Source organism: Copadichromis virginalis, linkage group LG16 (assembly GCF_057382275.1).
Source record: "Copadichromis virginalis isolate Kocher_CV1m ecotype Utaka linkage group LG16, C_Virginalis_male_GT1.1, whole genome shotgun sequence".
NCBI classification, from domain to species: domain Eukaryota; kingdom Metazoa; phylum Chordata; class Actinopteri; order Cichliformes; family Cichlidae; genus Copadichromis; species Copadichromis virginalis.
The window spans coordinates 3583066-3598658 of NC_140633.1; the positions used below are offsets into that span (position 1 = coordinate 3583066).

At 44.9% G+C, this 15593-nt stretch overlaps 1 long non-coding RNA gene and 1 pseudogene across 1 annotated transcript in view; one reads left to right on the top strand and one right to left on the bottom strand.

Annotated features, from left to right (window-relative positions):
* LOC146690088 (uncharacterized) overlaps positions 1-15593 on the top strand; it is a 384415-nt gene that overhangs the window by 217960 nt on the left and 150862 nt on the right. The gene's annotated exons all lie outside the window — the stretch shown is intronic.
* On the bottom strand, positions 4120-8405 carry LOC146690095 (uncharacterized; annotated as a pseudogene).

Consider the following 15593-nt stretch of genomic DNA (forward strand, 5'->3'; position numbering starts at 1 on the left):
ACATAGTGAGTGAGAAAGGTGACTGGAAAGGAAAAACTCAATGCATCATGGGAATCCCCCGGCAGCCTACGTCTATTGCAGCATAACTAAGGGAGGATTCAGGGTCACCTGGTCCAGCCCTAACTATATGCTTTAGCAAAAAGGAAAGTTTGAAGCCTAATCTTGAAAGTAGAGATAGTGTCTGTCTCCCGAATCCAAACTGGAAGCTGGTTCCACAGAAGAGGGGCCTGAAAACTGAAGGCTCTGCCTCCCATTCTACTTTTAAATACTCTAGGAACAACAAGTAGGCCTGCAGAGCGAGAGCGAAGTGCTCTAATAGGGTGATATGGTACTACAAGGTCATTAAGATAAGATGGGGCCTGATTATTTAAGACCTTGTATGTGAGGAGCAGGATTTTGAATTCTGGATTTAACAGGAAGCCAGTGAAGTGAAGCCAAAACAGGAGAAATCTGCTCTCTCTTTCTAGTCCCTGTCAGGACTCTTGCTGCAGCATTTTGGATTAGCTGAAGGCTTTTCAGGGAGTTTTTAGGACATCCTGATAATAATGAATTACAGTCGTCCAGCCTGGAAGTAATAAATGCATGAACTAGTTTTTCAGCGTCACTCTGAGACAGGATATTTCTAACTTTAGAGATGTTGCACAAATGGAAGAACGCAGTCTTACATATTTGTTTAATATGTGCGTTGAAGGACATGTCCTGGTCAAAAATGACTCCGAGGTTCCTCACAGTGTTACTGGAGGCCAAGGTAATGCCATCCAGAGTAAGAATCTGCTTAGATACCATATTTCTAAGCTTTTCAGGGCCGAGTACAATAACCTCAGTTTGATCTGAATTAAGAAGCAGAAAGTTAGCGGCCATCCAGGTCTTTATGTCTTTAAGACATTCCTGCAGTTTAACTCATTGGTGTGTGTTATCTGGCTTTATGGACAGATAGAGCTGGGTGTCATCTGCATAGCAGTGTAAATGTATGCTATGTCTTCTAATGATACTGCCTAAGGGAAGCATGTATAATGTAAACAGAATTGGTCCTAGCACTGAACCCTGTGGAACTCCATAATTAACCTCAATGTGTGAAGAGGACTCTCCATTTACATGCACAAACTGGAGTCTATTAGATAGATATGATACAAACCACTGCAGTGCAGTACCTGTAATACCTACAGCATGTTCTAATCGCTCTAATAGGATATTATGGTCGACAGTATCGAACGCTGCACTGAGGTCTAGCAGGACAAGCACAGAGATGAGTCCACTGTCAGAGGCCATAAGAAGATCATTTGTAACCTTCACTAAAGCTGTTTCTGTGCTGTGATGAGCTCTGAAACCTGACTGAAACTCTTCAAATAAACCTCTGCAGATGATCTGTTAGCTGTTTGACAACTACTCTTTCAAGGATGTTTGATATAAAGGAAGGTTGGAGATTGGCCTATAATTAGCTAAGACTGCTGGGTCTAGAGATGCTTTTTGAGTAAAGGTTTAACTACAGCCAGCTTGAAGGCCTGTGGTACATAGCTGATTATTAGAGATAGGTTGATCATATTTAAGATCGAAGCATTAATTAATGGCAGGACTTCTTTGAGCAGTTTTGTAGGAATGGGGTCTAAAAGACACGTTGATGGTTTGGAGGAAGTAATTATTGAAGTTAACTCAGAAAGATCAATTAGAGAAAAAGAGTCTAACTTAACATCAATGGTACTGAAAGTAGCTGTAGATAATATTACATCTGTGGGATGATTACTGGTAATTTTTTCTCTAATGATAAAAATTTTATTTGTGAAGAAGTTCATGAAGTCATTACTAGTTAACGTTAAAGGGATGGTTGGCTCAAAAGAGCTCTGACTGTTTGTCAGCCTGGCTACAGAGCTGAAGAGAAACCTGGGGTTGTTCTTATTTTCTTCAATCAGTGACGAATAGTAAGATGTTCTGGCTTTGCGGAGGGCTTTCTTATAAAGCAACAAACTATTTCTCCAGGCTAAATGATGATCCTCTAAATTTGTGACACGCCATTTCCTCTCCAGATTACGAGTCATCTGCTTTAGGGTACGTGTTTGAGAATTATACCACGGAGTCAGGTACTTCTGATTAGAGACCTTAGTTTTCACAGGAGCTACAGCATCCAGAGTCGTACGTAGTGAGGAGGTGAAATTATTAACAAGATGATCGACCTCTGTTGGGGTAGCGTTCAGATAGCTGCTCTGCTCTGTGTTGGTACAGGGCATTGAAGATGATAACAGTGGGTGGATTATATTCTTAAACGTAGTTACAGCGCTTTCAGAAATTTTCTTGGCGGACTGCTTTAACACCAATCACACGTGATCTAAATAACAAAGTTTGTGTTGTTTTTGACTGCAGAAATCACTTCATGGTTACAGTTCACGGTTTTGTAGTGGCTACTTCAAACATGATAGTGTACCATGTCAAAGCAAAGGTTGTCTCATGCTGTCAAACTGGGTATGATCACCGCAGTGACTTCATCAGTCACCAGGTCTGAGTTCAGGAGAATCTCTTTGGGGAATCTGTTTGGGACTTTCACCGCTCTCTCCCTTTTTGCTCTCCTCTGTGTTTGTTGTGTTTCAGAGGGATCTGGAGGACATATTTTAAGTTCCCACGCTGCTGGAAGCAATGAGCTTACCTGTTCCTGATCATCTCATCTGCTGCGTCTACACAAGGTGGTGGTTTGCCTTTCCCTGCAGATGTTAGTTACCCTGTTATCTTCTGCGCAGACTGTCTGGAGGACTGGTGAGGAACTTGTGTCTGGTGAGAGATCTGAGGAGAGAAGGAACTGTGGATTCATGTGTTTTTCCTGAAACCCTGTGTGTAGCCAGAACCCTCCACACTTGCTAATCTCATTAACTACACAGCTTCAGTCTACGATAGCCTTCCTGTACCTAAGAACACTCTTGAGGGTGTCTTTGTAGTAACTTCCCATATGGCCTTTGTTCATCCAGACAGCAAACATGACCCATCAAGCGAAGGCGATTTTAAACCGTTTCCCTCTAAGGCAGCCTTTTCTAAGATGTCCTCATTTGAAACAAAGTGACTCACAGTTGTTGCGAAATCAGTTTCACCCCGGTTCTTTTTATTCCTCCTCATCCAGAGACGGCACCGACTCAGTCATTTAAGAAGGGCAGATGTGTCCCTCTGCAGATCTTCACTGCTTTGTCTGTGAAACACAGTTTTGTAGAAGCGACCCCATCATAAAACCCCCACGGTGTGCTGGAAGCTCTGTGCCTGTGTTTATGCACAAGCACGTGTGCGCGTGCCTGTGTGTCTATGTGAGTGAGTGAGTGAGTGAGTGAGTGAGTGAGTGAGTGAGTGAGTGAGTGAGTGTGCATGTAGGTGTGGGTGTGTCGTAACAGTTAAAGCACTGTGTGTGTCTCTGCATACGTGACTTCCTGGGGGTCATAAAAGTAATCTCCTCACCCAAGCTACACCAAATTCCTCTACACAACATAGAAAACAGAGTTAACATATTACAAACACTGAGACCCCCACTCTGCATCCACTGGGTCGTTGGCCTCTTGTTGTCTTACATTTACAGATAAGCATGTGTAGAGTCTCCTGCAAACCTACTTCTAAGTTTATAACAATTATGAGTTTTTATTAAAGGTACAAGCATCAGCATCAGCAACCCCCAACTGTAGCTTCCTGTCTCCTGGCAGGCAGGCAGACCCCCAGTGTCCATAAATTCCTTTCTCTCTAAACAATTACACTCTCAGGCTACAGCTAAGCCAAACTGAAACACAGACCAATGCTTCCTTATTCCTCTGATCTAAACAAATTTAACACATCATATTATAATAATTATTTCCTTGTACTCACACAGTGTAGACCTCAGATGATGTTGAATGGTTCAATGTATTGTTGTCGTACAGAACAACTTTAATTTTCACTCTCCAAAAGTTGTTTCTGTTCATCTGGACGTAGCGTTTTGCGGGAGAAACGTTTCGTCATCATCAGGTGACGTCTTCAGTCTCAGCTGCAGGTTGCAATCTTATAAACAGAACATCTGCATAACGACTGAAACCAGCCCACTGAAGGAACAACTGGGCTGGGAGGTCAGTTCCTTAATCGTAATTATGCAAATTCTCATGACCAATGATCAACAACCACTGATCAATGGTCATGAGTCCCATTCACAGAGAGTTGGGGAATGGCTGCAATCACAGCATTGTAAGATGGTGACAGATGTACCCTTAGGCCCCCTCCTCGATTCCGAGATGGTCTTTCCCTTTTCACGTAAATGGCTGCATTCAAACCAGCGTTCCTCCCTGTCCAGGATGTTACATCCTCATCCTTGAAAGAGTGTCCACTGGCCTGTAGGTGTGAATAGACTGCAGAGTCCTGGCCTGACGAGGTGGCTCTGCTGTGTTGTGCCGTCCTCTTAGTCAGAGGTTGTTTGGTTTCCCCGATGTATAAATCCTGCCAATCCTCCTGGCACTTAACAGCGTACACTATGTTACTCTGTTTGTGTCGGGGGACCCGATCCTGGTGGTGGACCAGTTTTTGGCGCAGCGTGTTTTGGGGTTTAAAAGCCACAGAGACCTGGTGTTTAGAAAAAATGTGTCTCAGCTGCTCCGATACTCCTGACACATATGGGATCACTGCAGGTTTTTGCTTAGGCAGTGGTTGTCCTTCTCTCCTGGATCGGCTGGAGCTTTCTTTAGGTGCTTTTCCAGCTCTGACAAAAGTCCAGCTGGGATAACCACATTTACTCAGAGCCTTCTTGATGTTCTTCTGCCTCCCTGGCTGCTGTGTCTGTGGGGATGGTGTTCGCTCTGTGTTATAGCGTCCTGATGACGCCCAGTTTGTGCTCCAGTGGATGATGAGAGTCAAACCTTAGATACTGATCCGTATGTGTAGGTTTCCGGTACACGTCAGCTTTTAGATGTCCTCCATTACTGATGGAAATCTCACAGTCTAAGAAGGCTAACCTGCCACTTTTCATATCCTCCCTGGTGAATTTGATGTGTTGGTCCACCGAGTTAATGTGATCTATGAATTGTGGTACGTCCTGAGATTTGATTTTCACCCAGGTGTCATCCACATATCAGAATCAGAATCAGAATACTTTATTGATCCCTGGGGGAAATTATTTTTTGTTACAGTGCTCCATTTTAAACCAACATTAAGACAAGACAGACAATACGCTAACTAAGAATAGTACAATATATACATATATATACATACATACATACATACATAAGTCACTTATAAATAAATAGTTGGAAAAGAAACATGTGTAGCTGTAGCAGCAAACAGTGTGTTAAGTGGATGCGTTGTACATCTGAACCCATGCCTTGGTGGTGTTCCAGGATAGGAGAGCAAAGCCCTCTTTTCCACTTCTTCCATGTACAAATTGGCCATGATGGGTGAAACTGGGGAGCCCATGGCACACCCATGTTTCTGCCTGTAGAACTGACCCTTGTATGTGAAGTAGGTGGAATCAAGACACAGTTCAAACACACGTGGTCGGTGCTGAGAGTGGTCCTGTAATCTCTTACACACTACCTCCAACGCTTCTGTGACTGGGATGCAAGTGAAGAGAGATGTAACGTCGTACGAGACCATGGTTTCATCTGCCTCCATAATGACATCTCTCACCTTCTCAACAAAATCCAGGGTGTTCTGGATGTGGTGTTCAGAGCTGCCCACCAGCGGGTTGAAGATCAAAGCCAGAAGCTTGGAGATGTTATAGGTGACCGAGTTGATCGTGCAGACAATCTGTCTTAAAGGTGCACCCTGTTTATGTATCTTTGGTAAACCATACAGACTTGGTGTAGACTCCCCTGGGTACAGCCTGTGGTATGAGGTCCGGTCAATAGCCTTGTCTTGGTTTAACTGCTTCAGACAGTCTATCACCCTCTTCCTGTAACCACTTCCTGGGCCTCGTTTCAGGGGCTCATAAGTATTTTCATCACTGAGTAGTGACAAAATCTTCTCATGATAGTCTTTCTGGTTTAGCAATACTGTGCATCTACCCTTGTCTGCCAGCAGGATGATAATGTTGTTGTCATCACTAAGTGATGTGAGTGCCTTCCTCTCCTCCATGGTGATGTTGGATGCTGGGGGCTTTGCATTGCTGAGACAGGCTGAAACTTTTGTCCGTAGTTGCTCTGCTTCCACTTCTGCAATATTGTTGTTTGGAATTGCTGTTTCTGTGGCTGTGATCAGCTCCACTAGCGGGATTTGTCTCGGTGTGACAGCAAAATTCAACCCTTTAGCAAGGATGTTTTTCTCTGTTTGGGTAAGCTGTCTGTCAGACAAATTCTTCACCCACTTGTCCACATCCTCCGTGTCGCCTCCTTGTCTTTTTTTCTTTTGCCTGTCCCGTTTGGCTCTTTTGCATCAGAATTGTTGTCTAAAGGCAAAGAAAGATGCCCAACGGATTTACTTTACCAAACTGACCATCCCAGCCTTGCCGTAATGGTCCATTTGATTCACCTTTTATTGTTTATTTTATTTTCACTTACTGAATACGGGACAGACTTGACTGGGGGAAAGAAGGGGAGAAAGAAAGAGGGAAAGAGAAACAGCTGAGAAGAGGGACGGGGGAGAAGGGCAAAAGACAAAAACCAACAGAACGGGCAGAGAAAAAAAAATGCATATATCAATCACCTGGATCACCTGCTGAGAAAGAAAAAAGAAAACAAGCAGAAGAGAACAAGAGTAATAGAATAAACAACATCACAATGATATATGGGAATATGACAGTAAATACTAAATGTTAAACATTATTGTGCAGCACATAAGATCAACAGAACACAGTGTGCTTTGAGGTAGGAGCCAAAAAGGGTGTAGTTTGTGGGTGTGATCACCCGTGTGTACACCTGTGAGCATGGACGCGCTTGTTTTTAAAAGGTTCCTTCATGTAATGATCTGCTAGAGGGTGTGGGGGGGCCACAGCCCCGTCCTCCAGGGCATGAAGCAGGTATGGAGGAGATCAAAACTCCAGACATCCAGAGGCCCCCAGAACACAAGAGACCAAGGAAGACCAACAGAGGGGCAGCCGCGCCACTGTCCCAGAAAGAGCTGAGGAGAGTCCCAGATGAGGGCTCACTCAGCAGCCGCGGAGCAGAAGCCAGGGGGGGTTGCAGTGACGCACCCGTGAGCTCCGCCGGCAGCCAGCCGTGCCTGAGTGACCGAGCCCCAGGCCGAGAGGCCGGGGGCACCCCACCTCCGAAGTGGCCCGAGCGAGCCCCAGGCTCCAGGCCCCGATAAGCGGCCGCCAAGGAGTGAGCCGGTGTGTACCTGGACGCCCACCCCCGGACACAAAGAACCACCAACGCACCGATGTCTGAGGGGGTCCGCCACTGGCAGGGGAAGTGGTGGTGGGGGGAGATAGGCCTCCATACTTTGGAGGGCCTGAGATGTCCCCAGAGAGGTGGCGTCTGATACCCAACCTGACATATAGACACAGACATACAGGCACACACAGACACAAACATCCATTCCCACCCTCATGCTCTCATATGCACTTACTCCACACTCAACCAACGTGGAGACAGACATAAAGAGACGCTGTACACACGATCACACTCCCCAAGCGTACTCTACGAACCGGGTCTAGGTACCCTTGCCCCTGGAGGGGGGAACTGCACCCAGACCCAGGTGGTGTTACCCTTTTCCCTGTGGTGGGGGGAGGCAGACCGCCCCGACTCCGCAGCAGCAGGGAGGCCCCACACTCCAGACCGCAGTCGGACAGCCAACTCCAGGATGATAATGTTGTTGTCATCACTAAGTGATGTGAGTGCCTTCCTCTCCTCCGTGGTGATGTTGGATGCTGGGGGCTTTGCATTGCTGAGACAGGCTGAAACTTTCGTCCGTAGTTGCTCTGCTTCCACTTCTGCAATATTGTTGTTTGGAATTGCTGTTTCTGTGGCTGTGATCAGCTCCACTAGCGGGATTTGTCTCGGTGTGACAGCAAAATGCAACCCTTTAGCAAGGATGTTTTTCTCTGTTTGGGTAAGCTGTCTGTCAGACAAATTCTTCACCCACTTGTCCACATCCTCCGTGTCGCATCCTTGTCTCTTCTGGCCGCTGAGGACACTCTCTGTATATTGCTGTGGTTTCCGACGTACAACAAGTAAGTCAAACTTCCTTTGTTGCCTGGTCTTAGACTTCTTGTGCTGTGCTAGACGAGTCTAATAAGTAAAGTCAAACACCTTTTTAAGAGTACTCTCATCTAAAAGCATTGTCAGTCTCTGTCTCCTCTTGAGATTTTACCATGTCGATGGTAAAATCTGTTTGCCTCACCCGTTAAGCAACTGATGCTGTGCGTTCTGGAGGATTTTTGTTGCCTGGAAGCCTTTAACTGAAGAGCTCATTTGCAGACTTTTAGGAGTAATTCTGTTTTGTCGGCATCTGAGGCTGAATCTCAGGTGGTTCCTGTAGTCCGCCATCTTACCTTCAATCTTATAAACAGGACATTTGCATAATGACTGAAACCAGCCCACTGAAGGAACAATGGGCCGGGAGGTCAGTTCCTTCATCTTAATTATGCAAATTCTCATGACCATTGATCAACAACCACTGATCAATATCCATGAGTCCCATTCACAGAGAGTTGGGGAATGGCTGCAATCACATTGTAAGATGGCAAATTTTCACTGTTTGTGATTGTTGGGGGGGGATGTAACACGACAAGGGCAATAGCACAAGCTGTACACAAGCTGACACTACAAAGAATAAATTGTACATCAAATATTTATTTTATAAACTTTACACACTATTTAAAATGACCTTACAGCGTTAACTTAAGTAGGAGGGAAACAGTAAACAAATCCATCTTCTGGGTCTCCAAAGCCAAACCAGTAAACCCCACTATTCCACTCTTCCTGGAAAGAAAAGTAAACACTGTAAAGTGAAACCAAAGGAAAGGTACAATGCCTCAGCTCCCTTGCTCTGCAAAAAACAGGAGAAGAGGTTTACATTAAAAAAGAAATGGCACAGAAGCCCCCACCAAACGTCTGCCAAGCACCGTGAGTAGCAAACAGGACACAAGCTAGGCCACGTTTGGCTTCCAACAGTAACTAAAGCAAAACACCACTAATAGCAGGCACACACTTCTCAGTGCTCGTAGCCAAAAGAGAGAGGAAAGCCTTTGCTGGAGCTATATATGCTGTTCCACAAAGGGTCATGATGCTGCTCAGCTGTGGCAATCAGGTGTGGTCACCTGGAACAGAGAGGGAGGGAAAGAGAGCAACTCTGTTCCAGGAAGAGGCCAGAAGGTCAGAGGACGTAACAGCACTGAGCAGCTCCTTCAGTGGGAGACTGCGGCACCCACGGTGTGGGACGGAGAGATTTCACAGGTCTTTCCTCCCCACTGCTGTCAGACTCCATAACAAAGACTTTAACTGATCAAGCACACACATCCATACATATGCAATAATACTAAGTGCAATAATCCTTTCTGTCATCGTTGTATTTTTACTCAGTTGTATATAGTATTTGTATTTGTATTCTATTTTTATCTTATTGTATATTTATTTTATTTTATTCTACTGTATATAGTATTTTATTCTATTCTGTACAGTTGTGTACTGTATTTATTCTTATTGTATTCTAATTTTTGCCTCATAACTTTTGCACTGTCCACTTCCTGCTGTGACAAAACAAATTTCCCACGTGTGGGACTAATAAAGGTTATCTTATCTTATCTTATCTTATCTTAGTAACCATGATTAGAGAGTCCTAAATCCAGTAGAAAACATCTGTAAGATTTTCTTGTTGTTTGTTTAGAGGCAAGCCTACCCTGTGCATCCATGCACTTACTCATGAAGAGACAACAGGCACATACAGACATCTATCCATCTCTGCCAGGCTATCCATTTGTTGTGTGTTTCTACTCTGTGTTGCACCATCTGATGGATTGCTGTAGGCAGGGTTGCTGCTCTCAGCCTGTTTGTTCTACACTGTGTGTGTGTGTAATATCTTTGTCTTTTTATATTATCTGCTCTTGACTGTGAGAGCAAGACATGAAGTGGATGTTATGTGTGTATCATGTCTTTGAGCAGCTGAATAGCTGCCTGTTCCCTCCTTTGAAGAGCCAGGAGTTGCAGTAGTGTGGCGCTGCTTCTGGTGATCATCCTGAGGGCCCTTTTTTGAACACTTTCCAGCAAATTTAGCTTTCACTGCATCACTTCCAAAGAAGACAAGGCCTTGGCAGTATAGATAGCTGCAAGTATCTGGCTTAAGCACGGGCAGAGGCGGAGCTCTTTAAGGGTTCTTAAAGCTGCTTCTTCAATGTGAACGTCTCTGCTGAGGTCAAGCAAGAGCAAACCCACACAAGCACAGGGCGAGCATGCAAACGCTACACAGAAAGGCAAAGGTGAAGGCCTTACCATCAAAACACAGAGAATTATGTGAACAAGAACGAGTGTTCACATGTCGGGGTCATGTTGTGTAATAACAGTGAATTGCTGGCTAACTGTAACATCTACCTTTGTCTGTAAATATGTTTTCCATCAATGTCTTTGCCATGTTATCATTAGACCCCTTTCTTCCACATGATAATAAAATGAATAAATGATACTGAAGTTTTAGCAGTCTGCTTGTTAGGGGCTCCTTCAGCTTTCATATATGCGTCTGTTTGTTAAGATGTGGTGTGTAAAAAGAAGCTCGTTGTTTTTCACCTGCACACCGAGGCATGTTCTGTGGGGAGCCAAAAGTCTCCAGGCAGGTGACATTACTCACCCTCCTCTCCTCTCACCAGCCTGCCTCATGTTTCTGTCAGCTCACATTGTGTAGGAGCCCATCAGTGTTGTGGCTGAGAGGAGAGTCCAAGGAGTCAGACACCTTTTATTATCTTGGGGACTGAACTTGTGTGTAGTGGCTGTCAGAGCTCGACACAGAGGGCAGTCTGAGTAGGAACAGGCTGTGGGTTTCTTTTGTCTAATTCACACATGAGTGGCAGAGCAACACTACCTGTCCGTTTATTGTCTTATTAATATTGTTAATATCATCATCACTGTCATCGGCCCAGCTCCAAGTGCCAGTCCCTCAGACACTGAAAACTCTCTGATTCCTGTAGAGACCAATTAAGGGCGCCCAGTCTACACAGAAACAGTGTCTGGCATTTTCACCTTGACAGATTTAATGAATACGGGAAAGACATGCTTGAAACTTAAAACTGCTGTACAATCAGCCCATTGGCATGGAAAGTTGAGCCATGTGGCCAAGACAAAATGACTGTGGGCCTCCGAGGGCTGACGTTCATCCTGCACAGCCTTGTGTCATGTTAATCTTCCCCCTGTTAGTCCTAAAATGCAACCGGTGTCATGTGTTGGGAGATCTCTTTTATCAGCAGCTATACTGTGGGGTTGGCAAGGAGGGCATGCAGCCCAATGCTCTGGCAGGTCATCAAGAATGAGATTTTCACACCAGATTGTTCAGGGCCTTGGTTAATAATGACCATTTCCATTGCTGGTGGCCAACAGGGTGTGAGTAAAACTGTGTATCTGTCAGCCAAAGACAATATAAGAAGAAAAGAGGAAGGCACCAGGAGAGAGGGAAAGGCAGGAGTGTGAACGAACTATGACTGGTAACAGGAGAGAGCTGCCGATGTGCTTTAGTAAAGGGAGGGAGATGTAAATGGCCTGTATTTATATAGCGCTTTACTTGGTCCTAAGGACCCCAAAGCACTTTACACATCCACCCATCCACACACTGGTGATGGCAGCTACGTTGTAGCCACAGCCGCCCTGGGGCGCACTGACAGAGGCGAGGCTGCCGGACACTGGCGCCACCGGGCCCTCTGACCACCACCACCAGTAGGCAACGGGTGAAGTCCAAGGACACAACGACCGAGACAGAGGACACACCCAAAGCAATGGACAGCGCACAAGAGAGATGAAGAAAGGACTGCAGCAAGAGTGGAGTGGGTGAGACGGGTGTGAGGGGTGATTTTTACAGGAGAATAACTGCAAGAGCGAAAAGGGAAGGTTTTCAACGTAGTAGGGACACCGGCTAGGTTCTCATTAGGGGTGACCCAAAATGAAGAGAGGGAGCGCTCGGTTTGAGAGGTCTGCGGACGGCGTTAGAGAGACGAGGCTTAGATAGTTTGGACGTGTCCAGAGGAATACTAGACAAAGGATGTTGAATGTGGAGCTTCCAGCCAGGAGGACAATAGGAATACCACAAAGAAGACACATGGATGTAGTGAAGGAGAACATCCTGGTTTTATATTTTAGTAGCTAAAAAACTGATTTGACCTGGAGGCCGATGCAGTATCCTCATTTTTCTGTCATTACTTTTTCTCTGTGGACTTTTGATGATGAGCAGCAGCAAAGAGACATTCAATTTGTATTTTCTTTCTTTAAACTAGAAAAACATGCATCCATACCAACAAAGGGCAACAAAGGAACAGAATCAAAGTCTCTGAGTGTAGCGTGCACATCAGAGGCCTTCCATCGGGACAGAAACCAGTGCTGGCAGTGTCAAGTCTAGAAGTCACCACAGCCCACTGCGTTAGACTGGTTTCAGTCGTGAAGCTATAAATGATCACATAGTAACTAATACATTTTTGAGCTGAAAATGAGGATAACATGGACATGACAACAGTTGCTGTTCACTTCAGCCTGGCTCTAAAAGCTTTACAGCATCAACAGGTGTAGGCAGTGTTTGTCCTTCGTAGCAGTGGAGAGGCGTTTATTTTTGATGTCATCCATTTTCATACTCGTTGGACTTACAGACATTGATTGTACCAAAGCAGCAGACATCTGCTACGTGTCATGGTGTTAATCTGAGTCACTGAACCTGCTGCTGCTCCCTCAAACTCTTTAAACTGACTTCATATGTGATGGAGGGTTTTAGTTTTAAAGAATGATTTGCTTACCTAGCATTAGCAGTTTATGGCTGCAGCTCGCTAACCAAGCTCGCCATTGTTAGTCAATAACGTCGTTTTCCACCCTCTACTCCAAGTTAGTCTTGGCTTCAAGACCTGATGCGGCAGCAGCCAAAATCCAAGTGATCATCTCTGTGGGTCTGTCCGTGGTTTATGGGCAGGCTTTCAGCACCACTGTTTAGATTAAGAACAACACATAAAGAAAATGGGAGCATTTGAATTATTTCATGTTTCTGTAAGTGTGTAGCTCCTGGTATTTTTTTTAATATCGTAGCACATGAATCACATTTACCGATGAGAATGCAGTTAAAGCAAGCGGTAACAGTATGAAATCAACAGCTCTCTGCACATAGCCAGAGAAGTTTTTCATTGTTGATTCTCATGCTGCATTTTTATCTTGTTTCCTCCAAACCGCGAGAGCTTAGAGACCTGTGTGTCCTGGGAGGATAACACTAAGTCAACAGGAGCTGTTGTAGCTTGTGAGGGAGGTTTGGGAACAAAGATAAGGACCCTCTTAGCGAGCTGCATTCTCCAGCAAAGGCTCAGGTGTCAATGAGATTTCAAGCCAATACTCTGGATTTAGTTGCAGTTTCAAAGACTGAGTCACTGAGCTAGTGAGTGCAGTTAAAATAGAAGGAGGAACATAATGCTACTTAAAAAATCTTTGGAACAGAAGATTAATACTTATATATGTTCACATGTTTACTCCACGGTCTGTTCCAAGTGCTGCAGTTTTAGGAGCAGCTCTGCATATTTAGTGACGCCACTGAATCACAAAAACAACCATTATTAGAAAAAGCAGAAAAAACAACCGAACGCAGACGCTAGCAAACACACGTGCACGTGATTTCTGCTCAGCTGTAGTCTTTCTGTCACGGTCTCCGCGCCGGCCCGGCCGGCCCCACGAGGCTGCATGTGCTGCTTGGTTTTCTCTCTCTCTGCCTGGGCGGAGCTCACTGTGGGCTCCGCCCTTGGCCCACACACCTGTCAACAATCAGCGGTCATCACCTGGAGCACTATTTGAGGCTGGAACACAGATCCTCTCGTCGCTGGATGATTGTACTACAGACGTTAGTGTTTCTCCCAGCTCTTGTGAACCTGTGATTCGTGATTCCTCCCCGTACCTGTGACCCCCCAGTCGTGTGAACGTGTGTGAGTTTGGGCAAGAAGACGTGAGCGAGTGTGAGAGAGCTTCCCCGTGATTCCCTGGAGTTTGGATTCCCCTTCACTGTATATATCGTGCACTGGTGCTGTGAATAAACTGTTTTTTGGAGACGCCTACGGCTCTGCGCTTGAGTTCCTACTACCAGGTTGTGACACTTTCTGCAGATACAAGTATGGACTGAACTGCAGTACCATTAAAATCTGCCACAGTTATTTGATACTAATCATATAATTAAAGACAAAATGGACATGAGGACATGAGGACATGATGGCTGACACTGCAACCCAAACAGGGTTCAGTTTAGTGGTTGGGGGCTGCGCAGGAGCACGTCTGCACTGTTTGTAGGGAAACACACAAACTGCACAGTGCCTGTTCTAAGCACTTTGTGGTAAAATTGTAAATGCAGGCCATGGTTGTGGAAATGTATTGTTTTATATTTGGCATTGTCAAAATAACCTTTTTTTCAGTTATTGTCCTGATTTTGTCATAACCTGTGTAGGAACTGATATACTATGGACTCAGTTTAACAGAGTTTATTGCCAAACACCTTGTAGTGCGACGCTCAGTGTCTGTCAGAGAGGACAAGTTAGGAGTCCACACTTCATCAAAACGTGAAAGTGGCAGCAGGGAGGCTAGATCAGTGTTTTACAGGTGATGGTGGGAGTGGACAGGTACGTGAGTCTTGGAAGGTGAGTGAATCCAAATACTTTTCTTGAAGCTGGCAATTTTCTGTCAGCACTGAACACAAGAGGAAGTCTTCAGGTAAAAATGCAGGCGACTGAGAGGCAGAGAGAAAAGGAAGGTTGCTCGGGGAGGCATCACAAGAATGGAGCCTGATTACCACACTGTTTGTGACAGCGTAGCGGAGAATGGCAGCTTGAGCTGATCCTTAAGAACCGACCAGGAATGAGCCAATCAGGAACAGGTGTGTTGGCTGAAAGGAAGCTGAGAGGTCCCGGAGCAGGACCTGCTGACGTCGCCTCAGAGAGACAAAGGAAAATAAAACCAGATACATGTTTTCACTGTTGTGCTTTCTTTGTGCACGTTAACGGGCCACTGAGACTCTCTGAATATCTCCTGGTCGGTTTCATGTTCAGTGTAATTGTTCAGATGTTCATCAAATAAAAAAGTAGATCCTTGACCCTTAACAGTTAATGTAAATTATTTTTACCTGCAGAAATAACCAAAGAACGAAAATCAGACCATTTATTTCCTGACTGTGGTTATTAGTGTAAAAGTGCAAAATGCTTTTACTTTGTTAAATTACAGTTTATTAACTATGATGGGAGAAAATGTATATAAAGGTTCACTTTGCATATTCAAATTAAAAACACCCAAAACTACAGTAGCCAAATATTTTTACTTTCATCAGCCCAACTTCTTCAGCCGTTAACTACACAACACTGTCACCCTGCACAGGTGAGGTGTGCAGCTAACCTGCGCTGATCCAGTTAAATACAGCAATAATAGACTGTTTTAATCATTGAACATGTGATCATATTTACACTAGCATTTTCTTTGTTGAAAACAGTCACAGTAGCGTATTATTACATGTTTATATTCATGTACACCCTCTCTGTG